This window comes from Numida meleagris, chromosome 1, assembly GCF_002078875.1.
Source record: "Numida meleagris isolate 19003 breed g44 Domestic line chromosome 1, NumMel1.0, whole genome shotgun sequence".
Taxonomy (NCBI): domain Eukaryota; kingdom Metazoa; phylum Chordata; class Aves; order Galliformes; family Numididae; genus Numida; species Numida meleagris.
This window is the reverse complement of record NC_034409.1, coordinates 8,532,528-8,548,058: the sequence shown is the minus strand read 5'-3', so window position 1 is coordinate 8,548,058 and position 15,531 is coordinate 8,532,528.

Genomic DNA, 15,531 nt, shown 5'->3' with positions numbered 1-15,531 from the left:
TGTTCTATTCAACTTGTCCTCTTCAGGGCTATCCCAGCAATAGATTGCCAGCATCAACATCCAGAATATCTTTGTTGTCTTGCTTATCTGATTAAAGACCAAATCCTCTTCTCCTATAAGGAGATGCTGATGGTAATTTCTTTCTATTTTTCTCCATCCTTTATTAACTTACATTCTTCCAGTGACTTTTCATTCTAGGCTGTGTGTTGTACTTTATTATTTGCTTTAGGCATTTCTTTTTCGTCCCTCCCCCGTATTCTCAGGCACGTAAACTGTGAACTTTGTTTCCAGTCTCCAGTCCAGCACTTTGCACATTGTATTTGCACAGTAGCTTTTGGCTTAAGTCTTTTCCCACTGAGGTCAACTGGCAGCTTGCCACAGACTTCAGTGGGAAGAACATCAAACTGTTGTTTTTAAGTGCAAATTCAGACCCAAATCTGTAATTTGAAGGATGACACTATGTCTCAGCCTTGCTCACTTTGATCTGTTGATATTTTAGCCAGTTTAGATTCTTAGATCATCATCTTGGCATGTTGCTCTGAAGCTAGACACTCTTTTGTTACCATCATGATTATATTTATTGTCCATGGGCTCTTACTGTGCTCTCATCACCGCTGTTTCTGAGGTTCTTCCAATTATTCATTAAGTGACTAACGTCTGTCAGGTGTAATTCATTCATGGTCTCCCAGGAGGAGCTCAGTGGAGAGTTTTGCTATGGCTTTCTCTTCACCCCATCAAACACAAGCTATCACCTACTCTACCCTTCGACTAAAAATTAGAGCTGGTAAGAACATTTTCTCAGAAAAAATCCCTCTTTGGCTATAATGAATGTTTCTGAGGTCAAGATGTTGCCCTGTTCCCTGTGTAAGGGTATGTTTTTGCTGCAGGGTGTATTCAGATACAGATGTGTGGACTACCTAACTCCACAGGAGGGCATCTACAATCCAGATGTTGATCCTCATTCAAATTGTACCTATACTCATGCTGCCACTACATGCTGTAGTCTTGATTATTTTAAACACATAGCTATATCTGCAGTCATACAACAATTTGGTGCAGGGAGCTTTAAAAGTACAGTGTAAAACAGTTAGCTACATGTGCTGCAGATTTGCCTTGCCGCACAATGCCAGGGAACTTCCTTGTCCTTCCAAGTCCATCCACAGAAGTTTCTGTTCCCTCACTGACTCTATACTCTTCCTTCTCTCCGCTGATGTGGCACACATTTGGATCTGCAAAGCAAAGGAGTGAATTGCTCATACTGTGTCTCAGGCTGAATATTACCCAATAACCAGGAAATGAAAGAAATTAGAAATAACATGGCTTAGAACAAGTGATATAAAAATTATAAAACAGTTTAAATTAAGGAAAAATTGTTGCAATCTATACCAGAATGTTCTTATATGTTATGAAAATATTAATTCATTATGAAAATACCTTGGAGTCATTGAATATCCCCTAATTAAGTTGCTTACAGTGGAGCAGGAAATATTCAGGTTTAGGGTTACATGAGGGATCGAAATTACCTCTCATAGTACCATTCATAGCTTTTTGTTTTTTTCATCAGAAGGCATACCAAAAGTTCACAAAACCTGTAAAATTTCAAACTGTATTAAAATATCATTTTGAAAATGAAAACTTCAGGGTCTTGTTTCAAAGGATGATTTCAAGTGTTAGTCTGAAACTGAGCTTGTGAATGCAGAACATTAACAGGTGATGTGAAATATTCAGCTCTCCACAAGATCAGTTTGTTGCAGGTACACTCAACCTCGGTCTGATCCCTGCTCAGTGTCATTATGCATTGATGCATAAGGCTGGTATGCTTCAGTAAAGGAGGATTAAATAGCTTCTTTCTTTCTCTTCTCTGTCTATCCAAAATCAAATTTTGTGAAAGTTAAACTGAAATAGCCCCTGCAGGGCATTTCTGTCTCAATGAAAATCATATTTTAACAGCATCAAAAAACTAATCAGAAGTGCAGCAACCTGCTCTTTTGGAGAATAATTGTCATGAGGATCTAACAGGTTGTGAGAGGGGTGAGGATGGGAGGAGTATTTTTAATGCCGTGTAAAAGCTCTCATGGAATAATGAATATGTGAAAGTAAAATCTATTATTTCTGCATGGTTCAGCATTTAGCACATGAATCATGGATGTGGCAAAAAAAATACTTTTGGATGATTCAATATGTGCAAAGGAATAGCAAACGGTGCGTGATGCCACTCGTCCTGTGGGCTCTCAGAGGTGCTATACTCATCTAAAAGTGGATTGGTGACAGTACTAATGCAAGATATTGTAATCCCAGATAGTGACCAGATTGACTTTCCAGTAACAAGATTGTTAAAAAATCCCACAAAACAAACAAAAATCACTTGGAGTTGTGGTTTTGGGAGACTTCTTTTAAGAAATACAAGCTGAAAGTCACACTTACTCACTTAACACCATGGCTTTAAGAAAACATCTGATTTTGAGAATGCCACATGAAAATCTTGACAAAAACACTGTCAAGTAAAGTGAAAAACTATATTGGGAGTGAAATAGCCTATTTTGCTTAGTATAAAACATTGGATCCTCTGTAGGAAAACATTATTTTCATTAGAAGTCTTTATTTAAAAATCTGGACATGTGTAGGAGTGATATTTGTATAAAGCTTTCATATATTTCTTTTTATTAAAACATTTGTAACCTTTCTTTGTCTTCAATGTTTATGCTTTTAATGGGTCCCTGAATAAAGCACTCGGATATTATAAATAATCACCTCTGCAATTAGCATTCCAACTTTCAAAAAAGTTATTGGATGAATCAGGAATGCAGTATGACCGGTTAGGTTATTATGGAATTGTTAACAGGCAAATAAATTCTGAGACAGCATGGGAATGAAAACCTCACCTCTTTCAGAATTTTGCTTTATTTTTACTTTTCAGTAAAGTAAATTGTTTTAATGATTCATACCACAATAGTCATGTGTCTGCAGGAAAGTATTGCCTTTGAGGGTTATCTAAATAGTTACTCAACTTAGTGCAAGTTCACAGTGGAAGATGGAATCTACATTAATAACATTATACATGGACAAAAAAATCTGTTTTGATATTAAAAAATCTGTGAGGGAAATTAATTATCCTCTAATAAGAAGCTTTCTCTTATTATAAAATTGTCCTGGAAAATGGTTTACAGAAAAATAAAAGAGATGTTTTGTTATTTGTAGAATATTGTATTAACAGCGTAGTGGACATGAAATTTAACTCTTTTTGGAAAGCAGAATTTTCTATTTCTTTCCCTGAAATACAACTTATATGAGTATAAAGAGTCTGTTCTGTTACCTCTGATCCATCTCTCTTTTTCTTAGGGGTGCAGTAAAGGCCAGTAATCCAGGGTAACTAAGCATGTGGGAAAAATAAATAAATAAATAACCAACCCTTAAAATATGTTTTTTTCTTGTACTTCTAGTTTCTTATTTTGTCCTGATCTATTCTGTAATACTCGCTTTTGCATTGTCAATATAGTGCCAGTGCAGGGTTTTGTCAGAGATGACAATTATACATATATATTTATTTTTTTTAAGGGATATTTTAAACTTTATTTAAGTATACATACATATTTGATTTCATAGGAAATGCTATACTGGAATTGATTGACCACTCATTCTAGAGTAATACTTTGTCTCCAGAAGTTGATGTTTCTAGCAGAGGAAATGAACAGAAGCGCAATTTACTACTCCACACTGTCCGATGGAAAATGAGCAAACAAAGCCTTCAGTTGTCAGTCAGCATTTTTCCTTCAAGGATAGCAGAAGTCAGTAAAATTGTATTAAGACAGATTTAATTACTAAATTATTCAGTGGAACGTATTCAGAAACTGTGTATAAAAGTCTGGCCTTTTTCTACTTATAATATGTAGTGATAGTTATAGCCATGCCAGACCTCCAGCTACATAAGCTGAGAAAATTGTATGGCTGACAATCACATCTTTTACCAAGATGAGAAATTCTATGCCACAAATCCAGATTCCAGGGTTATACACCTAAATCTTTCTGTACCATATGTTTGTGCTGAGATCTTGATCTAACACAGTGACAGTTGGATATGATCTTTATTGGTCTCACCTTTGCAGAGGTTAAATGCACAAATAAAACCAGCCTGTGTGGATTTAACTAGATATTTAAAATGATATGAACAGGGTGGCAAAAAGCACACACAGAAAATATAAGCATCTTTCCTTTGGTGACCCAGGTTTGATCTGGTTCAGCACAGAAGCATGGAAAATGTTAGAAGTCTGGGTTATGTTTTTGAAAGAAGAATCCATAGAAAATATGCACACAAATTACTATAATAAGGGACAGTTGGCAAAAATGATTAGAATGATAAGAATAAAGAGTGAGCATATTTTTGTCTGAAATAGTCTTTTGCTATCACATGCCATCTGTCTCCACAAGGCATTGGAATGATGTTTAGCGGTGTTTTCCTAGCTGGAAATAAGAAAAAGCAAAGTATTTGTGTCAATTCCTCGTGATCATGCTAGAAATTGTATAATGCCATGGTTCTGAAAATCTTTTCTTTGAAGTCAGACTCCCTGGAAACACTGAATTCATAGTTGAAGGCAATATCTCAATGTAAATCAAAAAATAATTCCACTGGATTCTTATTCCTTCATGCTAAAGCACATGAGAGTATGTAATGGTTGACACTAAGCTGATGCTATTAGAAAAATAAACAAACACGCTCATGAAAAAGATATAAAAGATATTTCAGGATAAGTTCTACTTTGATTTGCAAAAAGGCTTTTTGTTGTTGCTGTTATTCATTTTTGGCTTTTTTTTCTTTCTCTGTCTTTTTATTTCCCAGCTTATTCTAGACAACAAAGTAACTGATTGATATTTAGCCTGCTGACATTTGCAAACATTGAAATAATGAGCCATGCCATATTTAAAATTACATAGGAAAAGTTGCAAAATTAAATATGAGTGACTTAGCGAAACATTTAAAGTACTTGGCAGAAAATCTAGGAAATCTCATCATGAATTCCAGCAATACTATGCAACTAAAATAAATTTAATTTCTACATGAAATTTTAATGTTAGTAGTTTCACATAAAATGTTGTTTGATAACAAATATATCACTAGATCAAGTGACATTCACTTAGCATAATATTTTTTATATGCATAGATCCATTTGAAGCTCTCAAAAGAAAATTTGGTCTACTAGACTCTGAAGTAATGTAACTAACTCTATATTTGATTTTAGCTGAGGTAGAATAGAAGCTACTTTATTTTAATCAATTTTAATCTTCTTCTGACACTGACTCTGTATGTGAGGAGTAATGACAAACTAAAACTTACAGTTCATTTCTTCAACCCTGCTTACATCACCTATTACATATATCTAACTAATCATGGAGAGGTCAAAAGATTTCAACAAGACAACAATAGAGTCCTGCTTAGTGCAGGTCAGTTAATGATATGAGATTCTAAAGTTATAAAGAGAGTGTGTGTCTTTGGTCAAGTCACGTGGAAATACAATGCAGCCCTAAGACTTTTTTCTTCCCCAGTAAAATGAATCTCCATGAATGTACTGCATTATGTGTTAAATGAATCTATAAAGAAGCAGTCTTTCAGTACAACAAAAATGTCATACTTTGCTGCCACACACAACTTTAAGATTAAAGAATAGTCGCTTTGCCAAAAAGCAGGAGATAGGGATTTTGTATCTTATTTGCTCTCTTAATTGCTTCAAGCATTTAATTTGGAAGGAATTTTGAATAATAGAAGGACATGTCTTTATTGTCAGTATATGGTTGTGTACAGAGTGGTTGAGGTGGGAACATCTGAAACCATCTGCTCCAACCCCTGCTCATGCAGGAACACCCAGAGCAGGGTGCCCAGGACTACGTGCAGGTGGCTTTTGGAGATCTACAAGGAGTCAGAGATTCCACAACCTCTCTAGACAACCTGTGCCAGTGCTCAGTCACCCATACAGTAAATAAGTGCTTCCTGATGCTCAGGGAGAATCTCCTGTGTTCCAGTTTGTGCCTGTTTCCTCTAGTCTTGTCACTGGTCACAGTGGAGAAGAACCTAGCTCCATCTTCTTTGCATTCCCCCTTCAGGTATTTATAGATGTTGATACGATCCCCCCAAGCTTCCTCTTCTCCAGGCTGAATAGCCCCAGCTGTCTCAGCCTTTCCTCATAGCAGTGTTGCTCATGTCCCCCCATCCCTCCACATTCTTTGCAAACAGTATTCAGGGAATCACGGGTGGCAGCATTTGGCCATTCTTCGTTCTTCAGAAGATTTCTTTTCCACTTGTGACCAAATGTGATGCTCACTAGCACCTCATTGATGGGTTTATCAGAAGGATTTCATCTGAATAAACTTTTGAATGGCTTTGGCTAGGAAGAGTGGATAAAATAGTAGTTAATTGAATTAAAGATGGAGATAGGTGAATCTCAGCTACTCTTTAGATCTCCATAAACACCTTTTTGAATTTTGGGATTTTAGGTTATTTTTAAGGTTGGATAAAGGGACAGAGGATTAATGATTGTATAATAACATCCATTTCTGGGATTAACTTTCAGATAAACCTGTGAAACACGGCAAGATTATGAAACTTTCCCACTTGCAACTAGAATCCTGGGTATTTATTAAATCACCTAGACAGATGAGACTGAAATAGATTCAGTGTTTTAGTGCTTTCTTTTCCCATATTTAAATAATGTTAGATATGGAACTCTTGAAATTTGAAAAGCAGCCTACAGAAAAACAGTTTACATATGTAAGTCACATTCAGATTCATTCAGTCTATGATGAAGCTCCATGTAGCTGATAAGTCATAAACTTGGTCTGTAGAGTTTCAGACTTCATAGCTATTCTTCTTTGAACTCTACAGTACACTTATTTTAAGGCTTAGCAAAGCTGTCTTTGTAACACAGAAGTAAGCTAAGCATATGGGTCAGATTCAAATGCAACAGCAGAGCACTGAAATGGAGCACAAATATAAGCAGGCTATTAGAAAAATTAATAAGGGATAGCATTTTTTTAGAATGCTTTGGAAATTTATAAAAGATCAGACTGAACTTACTGAAGCTGTAATTCAGTCAATATGCTGGAAGAACATCAGTCTGGACTAAATTAACTATGAATTATTTAAGGAAATGACCAAGGGCTGGGATTGCACTCCATCACATTTTTGGTACTTTCAGATATATCATTTATGATAAGCAAGTGAGAATGATGGCAGTTATCCTGCCATCAATGAGCAGATGGATCCTGTATTCAATAGGAATTAAAGCTACAAATGACACAGCTAGATAATGACGACTTTTGCCAGTAGCCTTTTATACAATATCTTTTGTAGTAAAGTAAGTTCCTTGTGTAAGGGCTATAAAGCATTTTGGAAAATGCTTGGAAAGCTTTTTATTTTTCCATTTTGAAGGTTACAGTCTTGCAACAATGTCCACAAAGACATAGGGACCAATATGCAACGTTTGTGTATCTTACTTATTTTTTCTGATTGACACTCAGCATGTCCACAAATGCATTTTTCCCAAAATAATACTAAGCAGAAAACACATTATCATTTCCTTTAGTTCTTTATCAAGAGTAAGAGAAAACTGCAGTTTTCATTTCAGCAGAAGAATTTTTATTCACTCTGCCTCCTCAGAAATAGTGATGCTCACAACACACTCCTTGTCATTTGGCTAGTTTAGGTTTTACCTTACAAATGCTTGTTGTGATATATATTAAGATGTGTCAGTGAAAGTTGTGCAAACATCTCTCATTGTTCCCAGAAAGTTATGATCAAGATTCCATACTTTGAATTTTCTTCTCTTATCAATATCATCTAGCTTATGAACACCAAAGGTGTTGTGGTAGCTAAAAGTTTTGTATGCTTCTTTGAGACTTAGATTTACTTAAATCTTTTCAACTATCTTAAAACATGTACTGTTTTAATATGTATATATACCCTATGTATGCTTCAGCCAAAATTCAGATTTGTAACTAAACGTAAGTTTGTACTAGGCAAACAAAGAAAATTGGTATTTGAATAACCATAGTGTATGACAAAATGCAATATAGCATAAGACATACAGCAGTCTTCCACATATACATTCATTTTAGCCAACTGGTTGCACATTGCATAAACCAAACTTCCAACATTATGTCTGAAATTTTGGCAGATTTTGTGTATTATGTTTTCCACTTTCAAATAACTTCTATCCATAAATGTAATTCTAAATTCTGTTATGAATAAAGAAGGTCTCCTTGTAGTCTAAACAAAAGCAGAACACATAACGCAAACAACAAAAGCTAGAAAATAAAACCCAGAAGATTTAGTGTCGTTAAATAGGTTCGTGTGTGCAGAAGAAGGACAAGAGCACTCATGAAAAAAGATTTTTAATAGGAACAGAATGAAGTTGCATCAGTGCGTAAAATAGCATGTGCTTCCTACCACTTTTATTCCAGAGCATTTTCATTTACCATGGAGGACTTTCATATGGTGTTTTAGCGACACTGAAAAGGACCAAGGAATGAAGCTGAAGTATGCAACAAGTGAATTGTGAATTCCTCATATGAAGACACCTCTACTAAAATAAGTTTATATTGTAGTAAGTAAAATAAAACATTTTTATTTTCTTCACCATCTTTTAAATCTTCTGATCAGGAATGCAATTTGAAGCATGCTCCACGTGAGAATATGCCATTTCCTCAGGAATAAGAATGAAAAAAAATTATGACAGGAAATAAAAATACTTTCCAGCTGGAAGAGAAAGGGACAAAGGAAACAACAAATAGCTTCAAGAATGTTAATTGCAACAGCTACCTATTTATGTTCTTCTAAGATTTTCTTTTCATAAAAGAAAGTCATTTGAAATGAAAGCTGCAATATTCCTGTCTTGTGCAAAATACTTTACTCACAGTCCATTCCATCTGAAAGGAGAATATGTTTCTGACCTGGCAGAATATTCTGCACTGACATTACCTTCTGTAAGGTACAAGAGGTACATCAGCAGAAACTCGAACTCTTTCCTGAAAATGTCTTAAAGCAGAGTGAAGAGATTCTCAAGATTTTGGCTTAGGTGAAAAGATCTGAACATTCTGAAAAATGAAAAGTACCATAAACTCCTTCCTGTTCAAAACACTGGGTTTCAACCTAACTGATGCTGTCCTCCTCTTTATCTAGTGGCATACTGCAGATACCACCATGCTCAACTGAAGCTCAAATGCACTAAGTTTGTTTTTGCAACAAAAGGCAGATAAATGCAGGAAAAGAGAAATGCAATAGCTACAGTTAGGCTTAGAGTTTGCTCATTTCTCTGTATCACAAATGTGATTTAGAGCTTAATCCTCAATTCAGCTCACTGCCACTCTGCGACACAGTGCCAAAACTTTGGTTTAACTGCTTAGTCTCCAGAATGTTATTTGCTCTGGATTTTTACAATGGGGCTTCCTGCAGAAAGATGGAAAGTGGGGTGCAGAACACAAAGAAGCATACAAAAAAGGGGGATGAAGTGGAAGGTAAAAGAAGCCAGCTGAGGGCTAAAACAACACTGACTGGCAATCTTGCTGCTAAGTTTTTTGTAGCATGCCATGTTGATGTTACTCCCAGTGCACCTCTGACTCATGCATATCCACAAGTTCTTGCGTATGGAGGAACTGTACAGTCTCTTGGTGAAACTTCTGCAAAAATTTCAAGCCCAACAGTATTTGCAGCAGATTCCCTGAGCATTCATCTCATCTATAGAACACTGGCTTCACTGTCTTTCAAAAGTATATAAGTGGAGAATCAATCCAGGTCTCCTAGAGAAATTGGACTTAAATTTCATGCAACAAGTAGTTCCCAAGTGTGGCTGATTTTGTTTGTATTATATGTAGATTGCTCTGAAAGTAATGCCTCCTCTTTATTTCCATGGAAACTACAACAGACATAAAGAGCACAATAACACCATTTGATAGAGCAAATTCTTGGCTACAGAACACCATTTTAGAATATAATCACTACCATTAGCTATGCATTTTCACCAGCGATGAACAAGAGCCTGCATGCTGCACTTGTAAATATCTGCATCAGTGGAGGTGACTCACTGTTTCACAGCTGACGTGATGGCATCATGGCTAGGAAAATGTTGCACACACAGCTCAACTTGCACTGTGCTCACATCCATTGTTTGGTCTCCATAAACATTCATTAAGCATCAATGAATGTCAATGGATGTAATTTTTTCTGCATGGAGGAATTAAATGCCACACCTTTGCTTCATCCACACCTCCATGTCAGATGTCATTTTGTCAGACTGCTCCTCTACTGCTATCTGTCACATGGCAGCAAAATGTAATGGGATATTGGTGGGAAGATTCAGCCTCTACTGCCATGCCACAAACACACAAACATCCTTCTCTGACACTGTAGGCCAACATCATAAAATAGGAGGCATCGCTTTCAGCCCTCAAGTACAAGTTTATAGCAAGCCTTTAGGAATGGCTGGCTCTGAAATGCTGGGTGTGATACAACTTGACAATGAGTTTGCAATTTCACATTACAAGGTTAGATCACTCTTTACCACTCAACTGAAAGTAGTGGTGCTTTTAAAAATATATTAGACCCTCCTAGATACATTTTCATTTTTGGCATCAGCAACAGCAGTTCTCATAGAGTGCAATGCATGCAGGCCCTAGGTATATTTCAATTGTATCACCTCTACCTTCCTTACCTTAAAAGCATTTTGGAAAATACAAATTAAAACACACTTTGAACATTAATTTGTGTCAGATCAAGAGACAGAAAAGCTAGTCTTTAGTCCATTAAAGGAGAATTTTCACTCTTTCCTGTTACTTTCTTGCAACTTAGCCTGTATTATATCTGGAAACTTGCTCTTCAAAAAGCCTTCGTCCATTGATATGCTTTGGGGAATGGAGCAAAATGGATATTACCTAAAGTGGGCATCACTTCGATTCCGTAACAAAATTCTGTGTTTCCTTAAATAATAAACCATCATGACAATGGCCCTCATGTGAATATTTTAAAAAAGGCTCCTACGTGCCCAAGCTGTCAACTTCCAAAGCTAAAACAACAGTTCCAGCTCTACAAATGCCAACACCTATGCTCAGCTTGCTGAGAATAATCCCAATCACAGAGCGAAGCAAGTCTAGTATGTGTTAGCAGATGCAGTCCAAACACGGAGAGGTTGTGGTTGTTTTCTTTATGAGTGAAAAAAAAAAAAAGAAAGAAAAAAAGAAAAAGAGAACAGCAACTAAGTTTTCATAGAAGAATGTTATGGACCACACCTACTTGTAAGAAATAAGTGGGAAAGGAGCAGCTTGCTCTTTTTGACTGTCTTTCCTGCATGTGAAAAAAGATTTAATACTGGAAGACATAACTGTAATGTACTGTAACTGCAACACTGATAGATGTAAAAACTGACAGCCATTAACATTCTTATTGCAAGGTAAAGAATCAAACTTTGGCTAACGAGTCAAAGTTTGTCATTCCCTGTCTTAACAATACTTAAGTTTCGTCTAGCAACTCTTAAAAATGCTCACCAAATTTTTCCATCATATTCAGTTTAAAACTGTTCTGAAGAGTTTAACTTAAAAGTGGGCAGGGAGATAATGTGCATTAGCATTTCATAAATTGTGTGCTGGTGTACATTTTCATCCAGTGTTTGAGGAGCATTCCTGCAGAAATGTGCCTGGGAACTCCAGACTCTCATTCTGCACTGATGCGGTTATTACTCTACGTGGTAACTACATGAACCCCATAGCATCCTCTACACCATATTTTACTTTGCAGAAGTATAAATGATTATGAACAGACTGTTAGCTCCCAGTTGCTTGTTTTCACAGTACATATGGATTCTGTGTGTGAACACTTCCCAGAACACTTCCCGTGATTTGAATCATGAAGGGACAGATTTTACCACATACCTCTTACTTTAAGCACAGACTTCCTCAGCTAACAACACTTCTGGTTTCCAATAGCCTGGAAAGAGGCACCATGCACTGCAAAGAGAGGAGCAGAGATTGCTCAGTAAGCCAATCAGTGCTGGAAAAGTGTCAAAGCAACTGCAGCAGAGCTTGTTTGCTCATTCCCGAGACTCATCACTAATTGTCTTGAAGTTTGACCCTGCTAAATCCGTACAGAGAAAATGACAGATTTCAGCTTAATTAGCTTTTGTTTCTGTGAGTGCACACAAAACAGTGCTGCATGTAAGTTCGTACTGAGCTGCAGAAGGGAGCTGAAGGATTTCTTCCTTTCTTACACTCGTCTCTGCTAATGAGCCTGGGTAATCAGGCAGCCTGCGCAGAGCATCTCTGCTCCTGCAGGGGCTGAAAGTGCTTTACCAGCTGGAGGCTGGACCAGAGCTGGGACATGCTGGCAGAATTCCCACTTACTTCAATGGGACCAAGATTGATCCTACATGAGACATTATCAAATGCAGCCACCTGTGGGGAGGGAGCAGGGGAACCCGACAGCTGTTTAGCAGTGCACGGGAATGCAGAAATGAGAGTTCAGGCTCAAAAATGAAGAATACCATATCCAATTGCAACTGCAGGTGGAATGGAGGTAAGCAGAAGGCTATTGCCACAGTTGGGATTCGGCATCAGCTTTCAGGCCAGCAGTATCCTGGGACCTTTCTCAGTAATGGGTCAGAAGCATCGAGGTCTAATGGACACAGCATGGGACTGGGAAGCAGACATCCTTGAGTGCACCAATGTGGATGTCCTTGGGAATGACACGCTGACCGTCTGCTAACAAAATATCCTCCTTAGCCTTCAATAAATCCTGTGAAACACAGGGGGCTGCGCTGAAGGCTAGAAAAGGAGCTGGACCAGTGAGCCTATTTGTTTCCCAGCCTAAAGACTTTTTCTCAGAAATTTACCTCTTCTATAACCACGTAGGGAGGTTACAGTACTTCATTACAAAAATGAAGAGCCCTTCCCTCTCCCCAGTTATCCCCATCCTGAAAATAATCTGAGGGGGCAGTAGACCGTCCCTTAGAGCCAAAGCGTTCCTGAGCTCTCCAAGATGAATGGATCATTGACTTGTCTGGAGGGCATCTGTAGAAAACAATGTCAGTTTTTAAGAACAACAGTAGTTGCTAATCATCTATAAATGTATGCATTAAAAAGCTGTTATTGAATTGAAATTAATAACCATAGACTTGCCTATTATGTATTGCTTTGCACATATTAATCCAAATAACCGAGGCCTATGGGTTCTTGAAGACATTTTTGTAGATTTAATCTGTTGGTCATAAGCACATTCTCTATGGAGGCTGAAGCTCTGAAAGCCATTACACAGGTGAGGCTTCCGAAGTACAGCATTTTAGGTTACTTGCGTTAACATACAAGTCTTCATTTCCATGACATGCTGCAGATTTTGCTTCACTGAAAGCTCACATTTTATACTGTAGCTTGAAATGAATTTAAAAAATAAGCCAAAACTCAGAATTTGCTTTTTATTATAGTTCAAATTAAATATACATTGTTTCAGTCACTTTTGTGTATTAGATTGAAATCTCAGTAAAACAGCAGGCATGGCAAACACAGCTTATTATTAGTCATAAGTGATATTTCAGTTATCATTTTAACTCCTTTAGCTGCAGCATTTACAAATAGATACACTTCTCAAAATGTTTCACCCATATTACTCTACAGAAAGTTACACTACGGAGTGAAATTCAACCCCATTCACAAGGTCAGCCTGAGTATCCTTATGTCTTAGGAATTAAAAAAGGCATATGGCATATAATTCTTTTGCTGGGCTACAGAAGGAGTGATGAATTTCACCTTAGGAGAAAATGTAGTCTTTACTGGTCAAGTGTCAGGTATTAATCATAATCCTTATCGCCAGCGTATTTATTGTGACTTTTCATTTTGGAATTTGGAGATATGCTTTTATAATCTCTTCCTTTCTTCCCAGCCAGTATACATCCTGAGATAGCCACTGGGAGAGGGGGAATGGAGACAAATGCATCATCCAAAAAAAACCTAAAAAACATTTGGAGATAGTCTATTCCAACTTGTATTTTCATAGATTTGTATCTAGTTTTTATAGCTGAAATATGTTGACAGACACTATTAAAATGTAAATGTGGTTGTTGTAATTCATTTCTACAGATTAAGCCCCCAAAAGAGAATGTGAGCATTTTCTGATGCTGGCTTTTTTTTATCCTTCTAAAATGTTGAGTACACATGAAAATAAGAAATATCTTCCACTTCCACATAGAACTTCCCCATCTTTTCCTGATATGAGGGTCAGGTCTGAAAGCATAGATTTATTAAAAAAAAATTAAGAAAAATTATTTTCATCATGAAAAGCAATTTAATAAACATGCTTTTTTTTTTAGTAAAACATTTTAAAATATGAAAATAAATTTAGAAAATGTAAGTTTGTGAAATTCTGTTGATGTATTCATATTTTTACATTTCTGGCAAGTGATAAATAACAGAACTAATAACATCTTAACATTTTTCTATCCGTTTACACTGATAAAATTTCAGAATTTCAATTTACCTTCTGTAAATCTACTCTTAAATTCAGACTAGGCAAGATAAAGGGCACAATGGTCCTTATACATCTCATTGTTTTATCAGATACTGCACCCCCCAGAAAGTGTCTGGCTTTGGACACTTATAGTAGTAGAGGCAGCATGAAGAAAATGGCTAGATCACAAAAGACAAACCAACTACATGGAAAGGGAAAGGGGAAAGGAAAGGGGAAGGGAAAGGGGAAACATCTGGAAATGTTATTCTGTATCTTATAGGAAATAGAAAATCTTATGCTTTAAAGAACAAAATACTTTGATTTTAAATTGGAGCAAACACATATGTAAAAGGCAAAAGGAGAGTTCTAAGCAACAGTCCCAAAAATTTTCTTTGTAAATGCAAGCCCACCTGGTCTCTAATTTACCTCACAGTATTTGGTTCACATCTGCAACTGAATGCAAAAGCTGATGCTTAGGAAAGTCATTGTCAGAAGGCAAATTGTGATACCCTAGGTTTGTAGGGAGGTTTATGCACCAAGGAAATATCAGATCCTGCAGTATTTCCCCACACAGAGGCAGTTACGTGACACAGAAGTCTCTCAGAGGCAGGAGACAATGGGCTTAATTTGTGGAAAGAAAACTCGAGCAAGTACATAGGTTGCTCCAAAAGCAATTTCTCCTATTTATCTATTTATTTCAATGGAAACTACAACAGATAGGAAAAGCACAACAACACCATTTCTTAGAGCGAATTCTCAGCTACGAAGCACTATTTGTCAACATAGCCACCACCATTAGCTATGCATTTCTGCCAGGAATTAACAACAGCCTGCATGCCACACTCACAACAATCTGCATCAGTGGTGGTGACCCACTGCTGCTGCTGCTGCTGCTGAAAAGCACCACCCACCACCTCACTGTGCTCACATCCACTACTTATACTCCATAAACATTCAGCAAGCATTGATGAATGTTAGTGGGTACCTTTTTTTCCACACAGAGGAGTTGAATGACATACCTTTGCTCCATACACACTTCCATGACAGACGTCATTTAGTCA